This window comes from Triticum aestivum, chromosome 1D (assembly GCF_018294505.1).
Source record: "Triticum aestivum cultivar Chinese Spring chromosome 1D, IWGSC CS RefSeq v2.1, whole genome shotgun sequence".
Classification (NCBI taxonomy): Eukaryota; Viridiplantae; Streptophyta; class Magnoliopsida; order Poales; family Poaceae; genus Triticum; species Triticum aestivum.
In genome coordinates this window covers 322210167-322229130 of record NC_057796.1, presented here as the reverse complement: position 1 = coordinate 322229130, position 18964 = coordinate 322210167, and positions in this window count along the sequence as shown.

Below are 18964 nucleotides of genomic sequence, written 5' to 3'. Positions count from 1 at the left end.
GCATGCACGTACTATACAAGCACGAAGCGTGCTACGATCATAATTTGCACGTGCCCTGCTTCTCCAACAGGGACCTCCTCACCAACTTGTTAAGCCCGTAGGCGCAAGAAGCAGCGAGAGAGCAAGAGGAAGAGCAAGTGGAGAGTGAGGTAGCTAGCTGGAGCCTGGAGAGCCATGGAGGAGGAGGAGGTAGACGAAGAGGCAGAGGTGAATGCTCGAGTGGAGAACAACGCCTCAGTGCTGGGTTTATATAGACGGCCCGGCCGACCACAGCAAGGAGGGAGCGCTCCTCCGCTCCTCGGCCATAAAGTAGTGATCGATGACACTGTGACGTCGCGCGCATGGGGGGAGAGAGGCGCGGGGGATTGAGTCTTCAAGTGGGTTTGCCCTACGGAGACAGGAAGCGTGTGGTGCAAACGGGAGTAGCTAGCTACTAGCTAGCTAGCTAGCTAGGGGGCTCTCGGCTCCCCTTGACATGACTGGTTTCTTTATGGTCACAGAAAAAAATACGATGGTTAATATATATGTGTGAATCACTTGTTGCTCCGTGTATCTATCCTTCATGAATTGACGAACGGAGGTACATATGGATTTTCCTGTAGAGGCGTCTGTAAACCTCCACAACCATGCGCATTTATGTTTGAGATTTGAGGATTTTCCACTCTCGAAAGAGGGATTGAAGAAAATACCACTTCATTTTGAGCCGATCAAGGATATATCGAGAATGTAATGCTAGCAACTGGCTTTATCTTAAAGGCGTTTTTTTGGAGACTTTTTATGTTTCCTGGGTGATGTATTTGGTGGTGGTTTGTGTGCGGCTGCTGAGAGAAGTCGGTCGTTGTGGCGGGACCTTTGTTTTTTTTTCTTTGCCTGTGTGCATCCTGGATTTCGTTGCGACATCTTGTAGGTGCAGAAGCTGGGTGTAATTAGTATCTGCGATATTAACAAATACCCCTTTAAAAAAAAACTGACTATCACTGTTCCTTGGCGTGCCAAGATTTTGACCCCTCCTTTCTAACACTATTGTTACCCTCCAACCCTATATTTTGCTTCTACCGTGGCCTAATCATCCAGGGGTTGCATGGTTGTTTTGTGTTTATTCCTAACGACTACCTCCCACCGGTCTTCATTCCTACTTGTCGACGATTTTGCCTCATTACCCTGTTGTCCCGGCCTTACCATGTGCCACCATCCCTATTCCTTTTAATACCGGATGTCAGAAGAATCTCTCCAGCAACCATAAACAGCCTCCCATGGCATACTCTTAGCTTTGACCACTATGTTCTGGTAACCAACGTTAACTCTACCTCCGTGTGAACCCTATGGCAAGAAGACGATCTGAAACCTAACATACGGAGAACACACACATGGAGCAATATAATCGCATTACTTTCTTAATTCATGTAGCTTAAGTGTTAATAGAAACAACTTGGACCAATATAACGTTACATGCAAGTTTAACTCAAGAAAAACTAGGAATGTTGTACTAAAGGGTTATTTAAAAAACATGAAGCCGTCCACCGCTCTTCCATCTTTTGCAGTTGTAGATGATTGTATTGCGGCCGCACCCAGCTTAAGCATCGTTGCAGAAAATAAATGAAAGCACAATTCCTAGGGAATCCAGATGTATGTTGTCAAATTTGCATCGTATTACGATTGTGACATCCACCATAACCGAGATTTCAGCCCAAGTATGACTGCCGATGCACGAAAATTTTGACCTTGTATACGTGTGTAACTAGTCCAAAATATGAGGTCGGAGCTGAAAGAGCATCTAAGTCCCTAAGTTGATTTAGGTGTTGAGTGACGTACAATTAGGGGACTAAAGTGTGTGCTAAGTGTAAAAATAGATTTTAGTCTGACAAGTAATACTTGCCGAGCATCTCTTGTAGGTTCTTCATTTTGTCTATTGTTTTGGTGATATGTGAGATCGCGTTTGTGTCTTTTAGGGAAGCCGGACTATTAAGGGGGTGTGGTTGATGAAGAAGCTTTGCTTTATGCATATCATAACCAATTTGTTGTAGACAAGCCCTCCTCGCCTGACCCCCAACATCATTTGCGGAAGGTCGGAGACAGACATGTACCAAAAGTGTAGCCCAGTCCCAGGTCTGGAGTATGACCCGCTCGACCATTAGGTCAGATTGTTCGTGTCATCCCGGCTGGATTGTTCGACCTTGGGCGTTTGGTAGGAATTGTGCTAGGCGACTAGTTTTTACTAGAAAGCGACTAGTTTTTGACCTAGTCCATGTACAACCTTTTTTTTGATGGAAAAGGTAGCTCTTCGAGAGAAAAATAGACCTAAGCTCCCCAAGAAACCCCCATGCCCCTTAGCTCATATCTGGCCAAATACTTTAAGTTAGGGTGTGGATTTGAGAGTGAAAAGGAAAGGAAAGCATTTGCCATACAAAGCTTCCCCCACCCGGTATGACCTAAGAATTTGAGGAAGATTCCAAGGTTCCTTCGATCGTGTTACTCTTCTAGGTTGGAGACTCCTAGGTTTTTTTTTGAGATTTTGGAGACTCCTAGGTGACCAGTGTCATAGGAGCTTCCAATTTTTGATGTTCTCCAAAGTTTGTGAAGATTTGAGGCCACCTACAAGGCCTACCTTAGATTTTGGGCTTGTGCATTCGTTTTGTTATCCAAGGATCAAGGAGAAGACAAGAGAGTTTGTGTCATGAGGAGCTTCGGTTGGCCTCCACCTCTCCAACAAAGACTAGCATGCCTCCAAGGACGTGAACTTCAGGATATATCTTCATGTATGCCTCCAAGGACGTGAACTTCCTAGCTCATACTTTTGCTTAGAGTAAATTAGCTTGCTTACTTGTTTATGTTGTTAGATTGTTGCCTCCTTCATATAAGCTGGTTCATTTATTTGCATTTCGAGAGAACCTATAATTGCGCAATCATCAAAACCAACTGTGAAAATAAAAATAAAAATTGTGGTCGCTTATTCACCCTTCTCCAGTCAATATGTTTGATCTTTCAGAAGCGACACAAAGATCTCACCCGTGATACTCAAACAATGAAGAAGATGTAACATTATTACCTAGGTTTAGGCCCCCGAGGTAGGTAACACACCAGTTTAAGCATTAGTCGATTATATTATGTCAAAACTTCACAAGAGTATTTGTGGCCGAAGAAGCTAAAACCATAATCACACGGAGCTCCTATATGTTGGCGTTTGGCTTCGTAAAACTCGTCGAATTTTGATGTAGCTTGTAGATGTTAATTTTTAGCCTAGGCCTCTGGTTGCTTTATGTACCTTACCTTGGCTATAAGTCAGGTACAAATTGAGCTAGACTCCATGACCTCAATGACTAAGGAAATAGCTCCAGATTCCATCATGTGATATTCCATATGCTCATTATTCCTTATCTTGTATGACACGGGACATAATCTTCTAGATCATGTTTGATATCGTACACAGATACATTTACACATGCCTTCATTTGTAGTACAAATATAGTGGTCATATTTTTTTTTCGATAAAGGACTTTTCATTGAATAGATATATCGAGGTGATACAATCGCATCGAAAGAAATAATTGATATGAATACAAGTAATTATATATTCGTCAACGATGACATTTGATTTATATGCAGGATCAAGCACACGTGTTGGAATAAAGTATCCGACATAGAGTTTCCAAGTCACCTTTTGTCTAGCCATTTTGCATGAAACAAGGACAAAGGGGCAAGCTAGTTGTACATCAGGTGGCATAGTGTCTACCTACTGTAGTTTGATTTTCTAAACTTAAGAATGATAAAAATATAGATTAACCACGTTAGCCCGTAACTTCAATTCCTTATATTCATCTTGTTGGAAATATGCCCTAGAGGTAATAATATTGTATTATTACATTTCCATATTCATAGTTAAGAATTTATATTCCATGCTATAACTGCTATGATCCTGGAATATGCGATTCAATGGAAAACTCATATGCATGTGTGGAATGTTAAACGGTAACAATAGGTTCCCGGTCTCGCCTCTAAGACTGGCTCAAGTGTTTTTGGTGATCACTTTTTCGGATCTTAGGATATCGTTTAAAGTGTTAAAACGATAGTCCTAAAACAAATTTGAGGTTATGACATTGGAAGAACGATCATAGTGAATCGACCCAATACTTGTCTGTTATACTATGTGATTATATCGTCTGAAATCATATGTTATAACATGGAGTGTTAGCATGTGTTTTAGTTCCTCAGACCATGAGAGTGTCTCGATGACTTCCTACAGGACGGTGAGCTTTGGGGTTGCTCAAATGTCACCTGTAACAAGGTGATCATAATGATAACTTTCAGGCACACCGGAAAGTTTGACAAGTGACCGGATAACTCGAGAGTGAGATTTGCTCCTCTGACGATGGAGAGATATTCTTAGGGCCCTCTCGGTGTGACGACATGCATCATCATCTGGCCAGACAAAGGTGACTACGTCACGGGGATGCCGGAACACATCAATGAGAAAGAAGAACAAAACCGGTAATGGGAGCAACAGTATAGTGAGCATGGTGATGACTCAGGAGGATACCAATACACACCTGGTTTTGTAAAGTATCGCGAAGCAAAGGAAACATCACATGACAACCAAAGGTTCACTCGAATATCATTCGTGTAATCATAGGGACCGATATGGATGTCCACGGTTTCGCTATCGGTCATTGAACGAAGGGGTTTCGTTCATGTGTATGATTTACTGAACCTATGGGGTCACAAGCTTAAGGTAATCACGATCTGCTGAGTGTTAGTAGGACGGGACTGATGAGAATATATTTGTGGAATTGTTTCATTAATATCCGGAATAGTTCCGAGAGGTTCCGGAAGCGTTTCGGGGTCACCCGAAGGGTTTCGGTGAATATCGGGTAGTACCTATTACCGATTATTTATATATAGGTGGAAAATGTTTCCAAGGATGTTAAATTACATATATAATGCTCTGAAATGTTTAGAACATTTTATATCTAATTTAAATATCAATGGGCCTTAAAAGGCCAAGAGGTGGAAGGAAACTTGGGCCAAAAAGGCCCAGGTGGGAAAGTACCTCCCTTCCCTAAGGAAGGGGGCCGAATAGGAGTAGGGGAGGAGTCCTACTCCTCCTCCCCTTAGTTGGACGCCCCAAGGAGGGTTTCCCTCGGTAGCCCTCCCTCTCCCCTCTAACCTACATATAGTGGAGGTTTGGTGCCCAATTGACATACACAAATTTTGGAGCCTCCTCTAGTTGATCTAGTGCACGTTTTAGTTGGTCCTAGTTGACTAATTAGAGCGAGCCCTAGCCACCTCTAATCCTCACAATTAGAAGCCCCATTTGGTTCTAAACTCCTCCCTCTAATTCTTCGGCGACGATTATCTTTGGATGGCGAAGCGTTGCCGGATCGTGAAAACCGTACGTTGCAACCAAGTAGAGAGGCCGTGCTTTCAGTCTTCCGTTCAAGGGACCGTTCGTCGGCGGTTCACGGGATCGTCATCGTCGTTCGAGGGAATCCAAGTACGATCTGCATCGACTCGTCTTCCGCTGCACCCCTGGAGTCGGTAACGATCGTTGATCACAACCTGTTATGCATCTTCATATTGTTCTTGGGTGATCATAGGGCAATTTTTTTGTTTTCTACTACGTTTCCCAACAGTGGCATCATGAGCGGTTCTATGAGTAGATGTAGGTTGCGATCTAGATCACATGTGGATGTGAGAGTGATGTTCTTGCTATGCTTCCCTCGAGTGTTGCTTCGGTTCAGTTCATTGACGGCATGGTGTCACTTTTCACAAGGTTCAGAGAATCGCTCGGCTCTGGCTGTCGATGATCTGCTAACAGTTCCTTGGGATTCACCATGGTCAAGAATAGTGAACCGTCGCTTAAATAAGAGGGCGATGAAGATGGGTGATCTTCTAGGGGGTCACGCATATTAGACGAAGTTTAGTGTGGAGGAACGAGATATTTAATTAAGTCTCTTCTTTCACACACCGCAAAAGTTAATCGAGCAACAAGGATTATCACATTATGGTGTCCATGTAGGTACTTAGGTTTATCTGGAAACCCTAGAAGCTACGTAATTAAAATTTGCCAAACCAATTAGAGGACGTCTAACTTGGTTTTGTGGGGTTTGCATATGATGTGGTATAGCCTTCGTCATGATAATGAGTTTATGTATGAGATGGTTATATGTTGTAAAGTTAAGTGGCCTGCGCACCAAGGCACTGGTGCGCGTCGATCCTAAACAAATGGTTTAAAACCCCTTTCCGCGACGGCATCTGGAACTGTCGCCAAGTGAGTGTGGGTGATAGGGGGTCCTTCCACACGACCCAGAAACCGTCGGGGATATGCCCTCCTGGCACACATGTTCGGCAAAATGAGGTAGTGTGCAACCGACGAGCACTCAAATACGGAAATACGTATAGTACAGATAAAAAAAATACAATTATACGGCGAAATTGTTTTCGGTCGCAAGTACATCCCACACAATCAGTCCCCGCTAAAAGTTTCCGTTCGTATGTACATCCCGCACAGTCGCTCCAAGGAAAATGTTTCCGTTCATAGGTACATCACAAACAATTTTTTTCGTTAAATCGTTTGTGATAGCATTGCCATTGCACACGATATTAATAATTTTATCGTTTGCGTTATTGAATGCATCACACACGGTGCGTAGAAAGAAACTGTGTGGCAAAGGCTGTCCATCACACACACTTTTTATGTGATAAACGTTTACGCAAGGTGGCCTAACACAAACAGTTTTCAAGATAAAGTCGTGTGTGCAGTGGAGATTGATCACACACGTAGTGGATCCTAGAAACGTTTCTGATCTCCACGTATATCGCAGACGTTTCGCTTTTGCAAACCGTGTGCAGTGTAATCCCTAATTAATCCAATTAATCCCTAATTTAAAAATCACATGTTATGAATTTGAAATTAGGCATTCACTTATTTCATATCCAACCATGTTTATTACAAATATAGGTTCAACCACGAATCCATAATTCAATGCACATGCACATATACTGAAGAACTACAGAAGCACCAAGTAAAAAATGATGAACCACAGTTGTACTAAAGACTATAAAGAGAGAGGCGAAAGACATTCTGGTTGCTCGAGAAGGTGAAGTGGAATGCCCATATTGTGCCCTCCTCATGCGTAAGGCGCGCACGACTCTAGGCTAACCCCTTGTGATGGCTGCCCGTCCATCCTTCACTGTCTTCATTAGGACTTCTCGATGCTCATTGTAGTCTGGATGAAATACTTTAACCTTCATTGCGTGTCCATCAATAATGTACTTTGCGAGGTAATCTTGAGTGAACTGCTTCGGGAACGACTGGGAAAGAAAAAGATTCAGACATTGTTGTCTAACAACTCATTACGGGCAGTAAAAAGAGAAGGCTGCAGAGTTTGTAGTTACCATCCTACAGCTCACTGTTGTGTTGGATAGAGCATAAACAAATAATTTGCTTGCCACGATTCGTATCTTTTTGCTAATAATCCTTATCAATTTCCTCACTTGATGATTGTTCATCAATATCTCATTGCCCCATACGCAAAAAAGGTCGATGCGTGGATCCTTACCAAGGGCATATGTACCTACAAGCAATAAGTCAATATTAGAAGCTAACTAGTGTCCAGGCCTGGGTCTATATGCACTACATTATGGAACGACGGGGGAGTACAAGCCGAGGGATGAAGCTAACCTCGACGGAAAATGGTGGCCACTCCCGCTGTTGTCCTGCATAAGTAGTGGAAAGGCATGATAAGTACAACAATCTTAACATCAAACAAATATAGCAAAGGTAAACAACATCATCTCCAAATGATAGCTTGAATGTGTTGGTTTCAGCATGCTGTTAAAGCAGATATAAAATGGAAGGCAATGTTACCGACAGCAGGCTTAACAGCCATCAAATATTGCAATTCAAACTGGTATTGTTGAAAATGAATAGAACGTAGGTAATGCTTAAACATCACACTAGATAAATGTGTAAAACTGAAAATAAAGGGCATGTGTTAACTACGCTAGGAATAACTGGAACCAAATATAGCCGTTCAAACTGGTATTGATGTAGTCGAGCGGCACAGTTCCGAATTGCACATAATGAACCACACATTGTGAATGACTGAAATAAACAAGGCATAAATGACCAGTATAACAACCAAATATAGCCATTGAAAACTGGATAGAGTCTCACTTCAACCAACCTAACAAGCAAATACAGATAAACAGAGCATATGCTTGAAAACTGGACAAATGCTCACTGCGACCAACCTAACAAGCAGATAAAGATAAACAAGGCATCTGCTTGATAACTGGAGAAATGCTAAAAAAAGCAACCTAACAACCAAATACAGATAAACAAGGCATCTGCTTGATAACTGGACAAATGCTAAAAAAAGCAACCTATCAACCAAATACAGATAAACAAGGCATCTGCTTGATAACTGGACAAATACTCACTGCAACCAAACTAAGAACCAAATACAGATAAACAAGGCATCTACTCGATAACTGAAAAAATGCTCACTCCAACCAACCTAACAACCAAATACAGAATAAACAAGGCATCTACTCACTATAAACAACCAAATATAGCCATTCGTGAAACTAAAGTGGGCAATTCATACTTAAACATCACATAGACATATTGAACAATACATTTTTGCATAACTGAAATAATTAAACACAGCACAGTTAAAGCACCGCACGGCAAATGCTACTACAACAAAGGGTACGGGTTGGCAAGCTAGAAAAGGTAATATTTGCTGATAGAATGTTGCCTCACATTTCATGGACGGGATCCTTCCAGTTGGAAGAGCACAGACCCATGGTGCGCTCTCTGATGTCACAGATGGGCTGTTTCACCTTGGAAGAACCTTCGTGGGTGCCCTCCTCGTGGTCGTGGTCGTGGTCGATGAGATCTGACTTGGCAATTGAGGATCCCAAGCCGCCGCCGTAGAACGTGTCCTTCACAAGTGACAAAATGGGCTCGATGGCGTATAAAGCTCGCAAATCCTTGACCGTTTGGCGGAGGAGATCAGCGGCAGGGCCGCCGAAGAGATCGACGACGGTTGAACCAGAGGGGTTGGGGATGGACCACTTAACCTGTGACATGGCCCACGTGAAGCTGTCGGTGTGGACGAGCTTGATGTCATAGCCAGCTTCCCCAAGATACAGTAATACGCTAGCCCACTAACATGAAGCCTTCGGCATGGCAACGTAGTTAATGTCTTCGCCGGCTTCCGCGGCGACGTGTTGCTCTGGGATCGACAGGTCGGGGCGAACGGCGGTCACCTCGCCAACATCCGCCGGAGAGGCCATGATAAACCTCTTCTTGGCCGAACGCTCGTCGGGCTCCCCGGGATACGTGGTCGAGCTTAGGCTGCGACATTCTGGAGCAGGGGATGTGGATCTGGCGGGGAGGGACACCGCATGCCTCATCTAAAAACTCAGGGGAGTGGGGCGACGGTATGGGAATCGCTGGATAACCTGAACTTTATTATCTAAGCTAGGAGGAACGGGCAGACCGGCAGGGTAGGCGGCGGCGCCGGTGGCGGCCGCGAGCTAGGGTCGAAGGGGGGGGGAGGGGGGCGGGTGGGGGACTGTGGATGGGGGGGTTTGAGGATACGCCGCGGCTACTGAAAATTTTAGTAATGGTGGGTGGAGATGGTGGTGCACGAGGGAGGGCGACGGTTCAAATGCCTCGGCTGCTAAAATTTTACTATAAGGTCGGTGCTGGAGGAGTGTGGGCGACGGTTGAAGTACGGCGGCTACTAAAATTTGGGTAAAGGAATTGATGCGGGGCGGGAGTGCCCAAGATCGCGCACGGTCCAATAACAATATGCGTGTATGATAATAAGGAAAAGTGGCGCGGATCTGCCAATTTTTGCAACGCTCAAGGCGGGTAGTTTGTTTTTTATATTTCTAGCTAGCTGGTCTATCGCACATGGTTCGTCCTAATTTCCAAATAAACTTACCCGCCTTTAGCTTCCACAGGTGGTGGTTTTACAGCGCACTTGCATCGCACATGGTTAAGCCAGTACCTCCACCCTTAATTTGCTTGCGCTTGCGCGGTCGTGGTGATTCACATCGCACTTGTATCGCACACGGTTTAGATATTATACCCTGTGTCCGTTGAGGATCATCAGAGTCTTTGCAGCAAAATATAACGTTAGGGAGGGTCAAAAGACAGCCACACCAGCATGTGGCCCAAATATATATGAGTGAAAAGGGTGGTATGTGATGTTCAAAATTCCAATGCACAACTTTGTTCCCGCGGGCCCACGGTTGGGCGCCTCATTGAAGATCGATGAGGGGTGCCAGAAGTCAAGAACCACCTGGAAGTGGCCAAATATATGTTCGAATATTGGGGATGTTTAAAACTTTAAATACACAATGCATAACTTTGGTGGCACCTGCCTCGCAAACCCAAAAGCACCCTAACAACCACCTAGCTAGGATATATATAATGACATAATGTCATACCTAGCTAGGATGCTTGGCCCACCACCTCCCACTTCGTGTCAGCGGGGCGGATGCACGTAATGATCGATACTTTGGTCATACATGCATGTCGACATGACCTACCATAAGAAGGACCAATGAATCTTTCGTTTGGTCAAATGACAGTTGTTGTTGTCGATAAACCGCTTGGGCCAATAGATTGAACCATCATAAACATCACACGAGAGGGACCACAAAACCATCACCTCTTGCATGCGGCCCAAAATGATGTACGTTGGGAAGGGGTGATGTGTGTTTTCAATATAGAATAATGTACAATTTAGATGTGGTGCCTACCTCTCAATACAGACAACAACCATGAAGGCAAGGTAGTTAAGGACGAGATACGTATGCAGGGTTTGATGTAGGTCGAACCCAGCAATCCGAGCATCTGGGAGGGAATCCTGACAACGCATGAGCTCGAGTTTTGGTTGACAGACATTTGATGGTGACCGGCCCTAACATGAACTAGGAGGAATCCATTCATGGCAAACACATACCCCTCATTATCGGTCAAAGGGATGCTATATATACACTCGGGGAGCCCACATATATCCGTGTCGTCACAAAAAACCGCACAAGGGAGACGTGGTCGATCAAAAGACCCCGTATACACTGCATGCGGCCCGAAAATATGTATGGGTACGATGGTGTATGATGTGTTTAAATCCCAAATGCACAACTTCGATGGGCCATGCCAAGTACATTACAAACCGAACACCGTACCCAACTCCAAGCCTGGTTCAATATATCTATACATCTATACATCTATACACATATATAGTGTGCGAATAACTATGAAAGTTGCTCGTGGATGAAGCCAATCCGACGGTACAGAGATGGCAAATCCGAGCACTATTGGCCGTTGGATATCATCTAAATTCCACCAGATTCTGCCACATGTACAATCTAGAAGACTCCATGGTTGAACTTAAGCATAATGCACAAACCTCTAAACACAAGCACTTCTCCTTTGTTCCCTAGAATCTTCCATATCTTAATTGCCCAAACCTTTTTTTCCTAAATGAATTGTCACTATTTGTTTTTACCTTTACAATGCACAATTCCATGAATCTTAAAATAGTTTTTTTACAAAACTAATTGATTTTGGATGAGATGAACCATAAGAATTAAACGAACATCTACATCATGCATATCTGGGAGAAGAGGTGGGAAACCGATGAGAGGAGTGGCGAGAAACGGTAGCCTGTTTTGAGGGAAAACCTAGTAGAGAAGGAAGCGTGAGCTACACGATGCATGCGCACAGTGCTTACCCATGTACTGCATGTGCTGTCGAAAGGGCTCAGGGTTGCCATTCGATCTGGGAGCATCCAACGGTGCACACGTACGATCCATGGGGTTTGGGTTCTGGCCAGTCAGTACGTAGGACTCAGATCGCGCACACAGCGGGGGGGGGGGGGGGGGGAATATCATATGGAAACCAACATTCGGTGGAAACCGGTGAAAACCACGAGAAAAAGATGTTTTGAAGTTTCCAAAAAATCCAGGATGTTAAGACGATGATGTTTTATTGGCACACAAAATTTCAAGTTAAAACACATTAAGAGATGTGAGCTACGAAAAAGACAAAATCAGTGTTGAATAGTGCCAAATAGTAATGTCACTATTCAGGGCGGAATTTGTCTTTTTCATAGCTCACATCTCGTAATGTTTGTCAACTTGAAATTTTGTGCCGCAATAAAACATCACCTTCTTAACATCCCACATTTTTTTTCTTCAGATTTTTATGAAACTTTAAAATATGGTTTCCACGAAGTTTTTATTGAATATCGGCTTTCGTGAGTGAACCGTGTGCTATTTGAAAACATTTCGTGAGAAGAATCTCAGTTTTTAAATCCCCGTAAATCCAAAACTAAGCTGAAAATCGTGAAACCTACCATGGTGTCACGACATCGCACTTATATGTCGAGGAATTTTTTTCGTCCATTGTGGCGCAAGTTTTATTACAAGCCTCTTACAAACCGGAGCTTCTCTCAAAGAAGCCTCATGGTTCCGATAGGGAAACGTGTCCCCCTTGTGGGCGAAACATAATCACTGCCTCTTTTCATCTTGTATTTTCTTCTACGGGCAACATGGAACGACAGGATATCCGTGCTGAAATTTAAACTTATTCAGGGTTCGTTTGGCCTTTTTATACACTAATTGAGTTTCCTAGGCATTTAATGTCCATAATTCAAATCTGAACTACAAATATATGCTCGAGTTCACCAAAATGGCTAGAAAAATTATACATGTGTCCTTGGGTGCATGTTTAGGTCCCATGCCAGGAATGGGAACGAATTACAACCGTACTGGTGTCATGGCTCGTACTCAAACATTTCGAATCTCGGTTTTTAAGTCCCCATAAATCCTAAAGTCACCAGAAAATCATCAAAGGTGGCATGGTGTCACGTCATGGCACATATATGTCGTGGTAAAAACATTGTCCAATTTGGGCCAAGCTTTATTACAAACCTCTTACAAAAACTGGAGCTTCTCTCAAAGAAGCCTCGTGGTTCTGATAGGGAAACGTGTTCCCCTTGTGGGCGAAACATAATCACTGCCTCTTTTCGCCTTGTATTTTCTTCCACTGGAAACATGGAACCACAGGATATCCGTGCTGAAATTTAAACTTATTCAGGGTTCGTTTGGCCTTTTTATACACTAATTGAGTTTCCTAGGCATTTAATGTCCATAATTCAAATCTGAACTACAAATACATGCTCCAGTTCACCAAAATGGCTAGAAAAATTATACATGTGTCCTTGGGTGCATGTTTAGGTCTCATGCTAGGAATGGGAACGAATTACAACCGTACCGGTGTCCTGGCTCTTCCTCAAACATTTCAAATCTCGGTTTTTAAGTCCCCATAAATCCTAAACTCACTAGAAAGTCATCAAATGTGGCAAGGTGTCATGTCATGGCACATATATGTCGGGGTAAAAACATTGCGAATTTGGGCCAAGCTTTATTACAAACCTCTTACAAACCGGAGCCTGTCGCAAGAACCCTCGTGGTTTCGATAGGGAAACGTGTCCCCTTGTGGGCCAAACAATAATCACTCCCTCTTCTAGCCTCGTATTTTCTTCTACACGTGACACGGAACAACTGGAGATTCGGGCTGAACTTTGAAATTATTCAGGGTTCGTTTGACCCTTTTTATTCATTAATTGAGTTTTCTAGGCATTTAATGTCCATCATTCAAATTCGAACTACAAATACATGCTCCAGTGCACCAAAATGGCTAGAAAAAACGTACATGTTTCCTTGGGGTGCATGTTTAGGTCCCATGGAACGAATGGGAACGAATTCAACTGTCTCTCCGTCCTGGCCTGGCCACAAACATTGCGAATCTCGGTTTTTAATGTCTGTAAATCCAAAGCTCACCAGGAAATCATGAAACTTGGTATGGTGTCACTACATGGTATATATAATTGTCCAATTTGGGCGAAGCTATATTACAAGGCTTTTACAAACCGGAGCCTGTCGCAACCCTCATGGTTCTGGTAGGGAAACATGCCCCCTTGTGGGCGAAACAATAATCGATGCCTCTTCTCGCCTTGAACTTTGTTTTCTACAGGCAACATAGAATAACAGGAGTGTCGGGCTGAAATTTGAAACTGTTCAGGGTTCATTTCGCCATTGTATATATATTACTAATAACTAAGTTTTCTATGCATTTAATGTAGTCCATAATTCAAATTTGAACTACTACCACATGCTCCAGTGAAGCAAAATGGGTGGGAAATCGTACATGTGTCATTGGGTGCATGTTTAGGTCTCTTTTAAGGAATGAGAATGAATTACAAACTTGTCATCGTCCTGAAACAATGAGAATCTCGGTTTTTAAATCCCAGTAAATAAAAAAGTCACCCAAAAAACATGAAACTTGGCATGGTTTCATGACATGGCACATATATGCCGTGGTAAGAAAAATCATCCAGTTTGAGAAGAGGCGCACACATTAGTAGCCAACGAAGTCCTTTTTGAAAAAAAAGCTGACACGTTAATACCGCAAACGGTTGTATTATATTTACCGTTTCAAAATTTAACCATACTCGGTGGCATGCGTGCAACTGTTTGATTAGACGGGACGAGCGCGAGAAGTCCGCCGTGCAGCTACGACGGGACGCATGCGAGCAGTCCGCCGCGCAGGCTCGACGGGACGCGTGCATCCTGTCCACCTTGCAGGCTCGACGGGAGACGTGCGAGCAGCAAGGCCGCCGATGCTCATCGGGAAGCGAGCTCTTTGACCTCCATGCACCAGCTGCCGCCCGCCTCACTCACAACTTCTCCATTAATGGGTTAATTAAAGCACTTGGACGGAGTGTGTTTGCTTGTGATCCCATGGCAGCATTTGCTTTGTTCGTGTTTTCAACTAGTATTCCGCCCTAATTTAAATTGCCACATAGGGCAACGGATAGTACGACCACAAATAAAATGGCAATAGATAATACGACGATAAATTTACAATGGCGCACATAATAATTGTCTTACATATTCCGGATAATTTAAAATGCCACATGCGGCAAAGCCCGGAAGACACGAGGGCAAGCGAAGAAGGAAATTGCAGACAACGATCTGGGTCGCTACTGTCTCTACTCGTGATGGATCGCTGGGCGGCAAAATCCTCCAACTCCTTCTTCAATTCCTCATGACTTTAGTTGAAAGCAGCCACGGATTCCTCCACCTCCTGCTCGCGCTTGATCCGAAGCTTCCTCAAGCCACCCATCAGTTCCTCGACGACAGCTTTCAGCGTCATCTCCGAGGCACTGCTCTGCTCATGCAGCATCTTCCATCCGGCGGCCTCCTCCTCCTTCTCGGCGACCAACTTGAGGAGCTTCGCATTGTCATCCATGAGTTGCTCGACGAGGCCGGTCGCCTTGTCAACCGAGGCATCGCTGATCTTGAGCAGCTTCATCAAGCCGTCGACCAGCTCCTGCTGCGTAGTGACGCCAGCGAGAATGTCGTCGTCAGCGGCGAAGGACTTCAGGAACGCCGGCTCGTCGCGATGGCCGACACCGCGAATGCTCTTGTGAGAGCCCTCGCATGCCCGTGAGAGCTCGCTCGAGGGCTCCGCGGCGCGCCCGGACATCTCTGCTGCGGCTGCGGCTTCGCGGCGGGACCTTTCTAGTGCTTCCGCGGCCTTGGTCTTTCCTGCCTGGTTATATGTCCACCCTAAACTCCTCCTACCGGTCATGGCGGAACGACTTGACAGAGAAAACCAGTTTTGTGGGTGATGAGGAGAGGAACTGTGAAGTAATTTTCGAGTGGGTAGTTTTTATAGCCCGGTGCTAAGTCTGAACACATATTAGTTTGAGAGGTGTGAACAGATTTGCAATTACTTATTGCGTTGTAATCAGCAATGTGACGAGAAACAAGGTCAAAATTTATTGATGGCAGAAGGTTGACCACGTGGTTGCTCGCCGTTGAGGCAGCCGCGGCGCGCTCCGCTCTGGCGTCCCTGCGCGTGCTCTGCTCGCCGTTGAGGCAAAGTTACATATTCAGGATAATTTAAAATGCCAAATGAGGCGAGGCCCAGAACACTCATGGCCTACATATGCATACAATTATAATAAAATATATGCTAAAAGGCTGAGTTGGCGGCCTTTCGACGATGGTCTTCTCGGACTCCATGATCAGCATATCACCCTTGCGGCCGTTCACTCCGAGTGTCCCGACCCGCCTCCGCCTACGGAGCTGCTGGTGCTGATGGGAGGCTCTTGGGGCTGCTGGGCCTCTTCCAGAAGAGCTTGACAGCGTGCAATCGCACGCATGACAACTCCGCGGAACCGCTCCATTTCCATGTCTCTGGCCTGGTAGCAAATTCCGTCGATCACCTACATCCTCAAGATATCACGTTGGCGATGTTCTACTTCGTCGGGGACGTCACCTCCGCCAAGGATGCGCTCGAGCCTGGCCACCACATCATCGGGATCGAGGTTGACACGGCCGCCGCGGGCAATGATGAAGCCGCAGGCTGCCTCTGACTTGACTGAATCGCAGAGGTCCTGTGCCCATTCCTTGCGGGGCATCAGGCTCTCGATGAGCACTGGTGACGGCGGTTCTTCGGGTGGGTCGTCGATCATGCCGCCGAGCAGCTCTGGATCTTTTGCACGGTGGATGGCAAACTGCTCATCACACCTCCTCTACAATATGTTGATTGTGCTCCCAAGGACTGTGACGCCGATATCGCTGCCGATGGGCCATGGTGCCTGGGCCGGCCGATGAAGCTCTTGCTCACCGCCTGCTCCGGCTCGTTCTCCTCGCCGAAGATGTAACGCAGGTAGGCGTCGACGTTGAAGCTTTGGTCTTTGCCTGGCATGCTTGGAATAACTAATGGTAGATGGGTGAGGACTAGATCTTCGCAGAGTGTCGTGGCGGTGCGTTGCCGCGTGGGTTATATGCAGCAAGCCGTTAGCTGGTGGCGGGAAACCGGTGAGGGAATAGGCATGGATTTTACAATTCACCCATGTGGAGCGCGGGAAGACTAAGTGGAGCACACACACAACCCGAATACCGTAGCCAGTGCCACGTGTTATTTATCACACAAGTGTTAACATAAGGAAATGCATGTGTAACTTACTAATCATCGCACACAAGTACTCACAGACGCATCGTGTGCGATACTCCTAGCCACCGCAAGCAACTAGTTTACATTTTCAAAGTTTTTTTACACACAGAATCGCACACGAACTAACTGTATTAACAGTCTATGTTGTAAATTCTCATCGCAAACAGTTCATCCGAGTCGGCTATTTGCCACTTATCACACACAACTTGTTACGTTGAACCATTTCTGTTGCGTTCGCTAATCCAAAACAGTTCGTCCGAGTGAACCATATGCCCTATATCACACACACCTTGATGTGGCTAACCGTTTATGTTGCACTCCCTAATAACAAACGGTTCATCAGAGTGAACTGTATGCCGTATATCGCACACACATTGATATGGCTGCCCGTTTCTGTTGTTCTGCCTCATCGCAAATAGTTCGAACGGGTTAACCGTGTGACCTGAATCGCACGCGCAACTAAAATATGAACCGTGTTTGATGCATCCTCCATCACAGATGTTTTGCACCTTTTTTGACGGTTTTCATACACCACCGTTTGCGATTACTGCATCGCACACAGTTTCTCGAAGGGTCTCTAATCGTAGTGTCACGTTAGCAGCATCCTGCAGTAGTGAGGCATGATAACTGGAGCCACGAGATTGCCACCTTAATGTAAATATCATAGAGATAAGTTACAGGTGATGGTGGCAAGATGTACACGGGGGACCCCGACGAGGAGAAGGTGTACCAAGGCACGCGACGAGGAGCTATAATTTTGTGCCACGGTGAACTTTCAGATTTCTGGTGTCACGACAACGTTTTCTGAAACGGTTGCCATGGCAACATTTTCTGAGATTGCCGCCACGGCAACGTTTTTGAAACGGTTGGCACAACAACGAAATATTGGCCGTCACATTGCTTCAACTGGAGATTGAAGAGATCACGGAGAACTCCCGGCGCGCAGGGCTATACCATATCATGCTATTATGAATTGCCTGAGATGTTTATCTCTTTGTTGTTAGCACCCTTTGATTGCGCAATAGTCAATTATTAGGGTGATATCTAGTAAATATCAAGTTAAAAGTTGCTCTTCCCAATGGTTCAACCGAGTCGATATCCTTGTGATTAACCTTTTAATCACTTATTCTTCGGTATTGTGATTAAAAGGTTAATCACAAGGATATCGACTCGGTTGCATATTATTGCAAATCGTTGCAAGAAACTTCGAACGACTTAAATGACCAACAAATAATGAGGTTAAAATATTTTGATGGATTGTAAAAGGACAGTGTATTTCCTCTGTATTTATTATCATAATTAATTTTAGAGTTTTTGTACACCCTAGCCCATTGCATAGAAGTTGCAAGGAGGTTGTTCATGATAGAACAATAGTTGTTCGATGTTATGAACAAAAGGGCATACTCTTATTATGAATAAGATGTATGTTATGAATATTGATAATAAAATTGAACATCCATAACACTAACGCTAAATGTCGCACGAATAAAAGAATACCACATGTGTGGGGCACTACATTTAGTCACATTGGAGAAACCAACATGAAGAAATTTCATAGTGATGAATTTTGAAGTCATCTGATTGAGAATCATCTGACACTTGCAAGTTTCGTCCAATTAGTGAAGTAACTAAAATACCGTTCACAGGCCATAGAGAACGAGCAAAAAAATAATTGGTAATATGTGCAGACGTTTTGAATAAAATGTTTTCTACAAAAGAGTGAGTGGGAGGACAGTGCAACTCGACAAGATTGCAGAATCTTCATAATCAGGTCAAAGAAAAGAAACACTGGAAGTAATTCTAGAATTTCTTACTGCGACTGATATGAAAGTCTCTACACGAGATATAGAGACTACGGTTGAACTTGCAGCTGAACTATATAGGTTGGAAAAATTCATGCAGACCTTT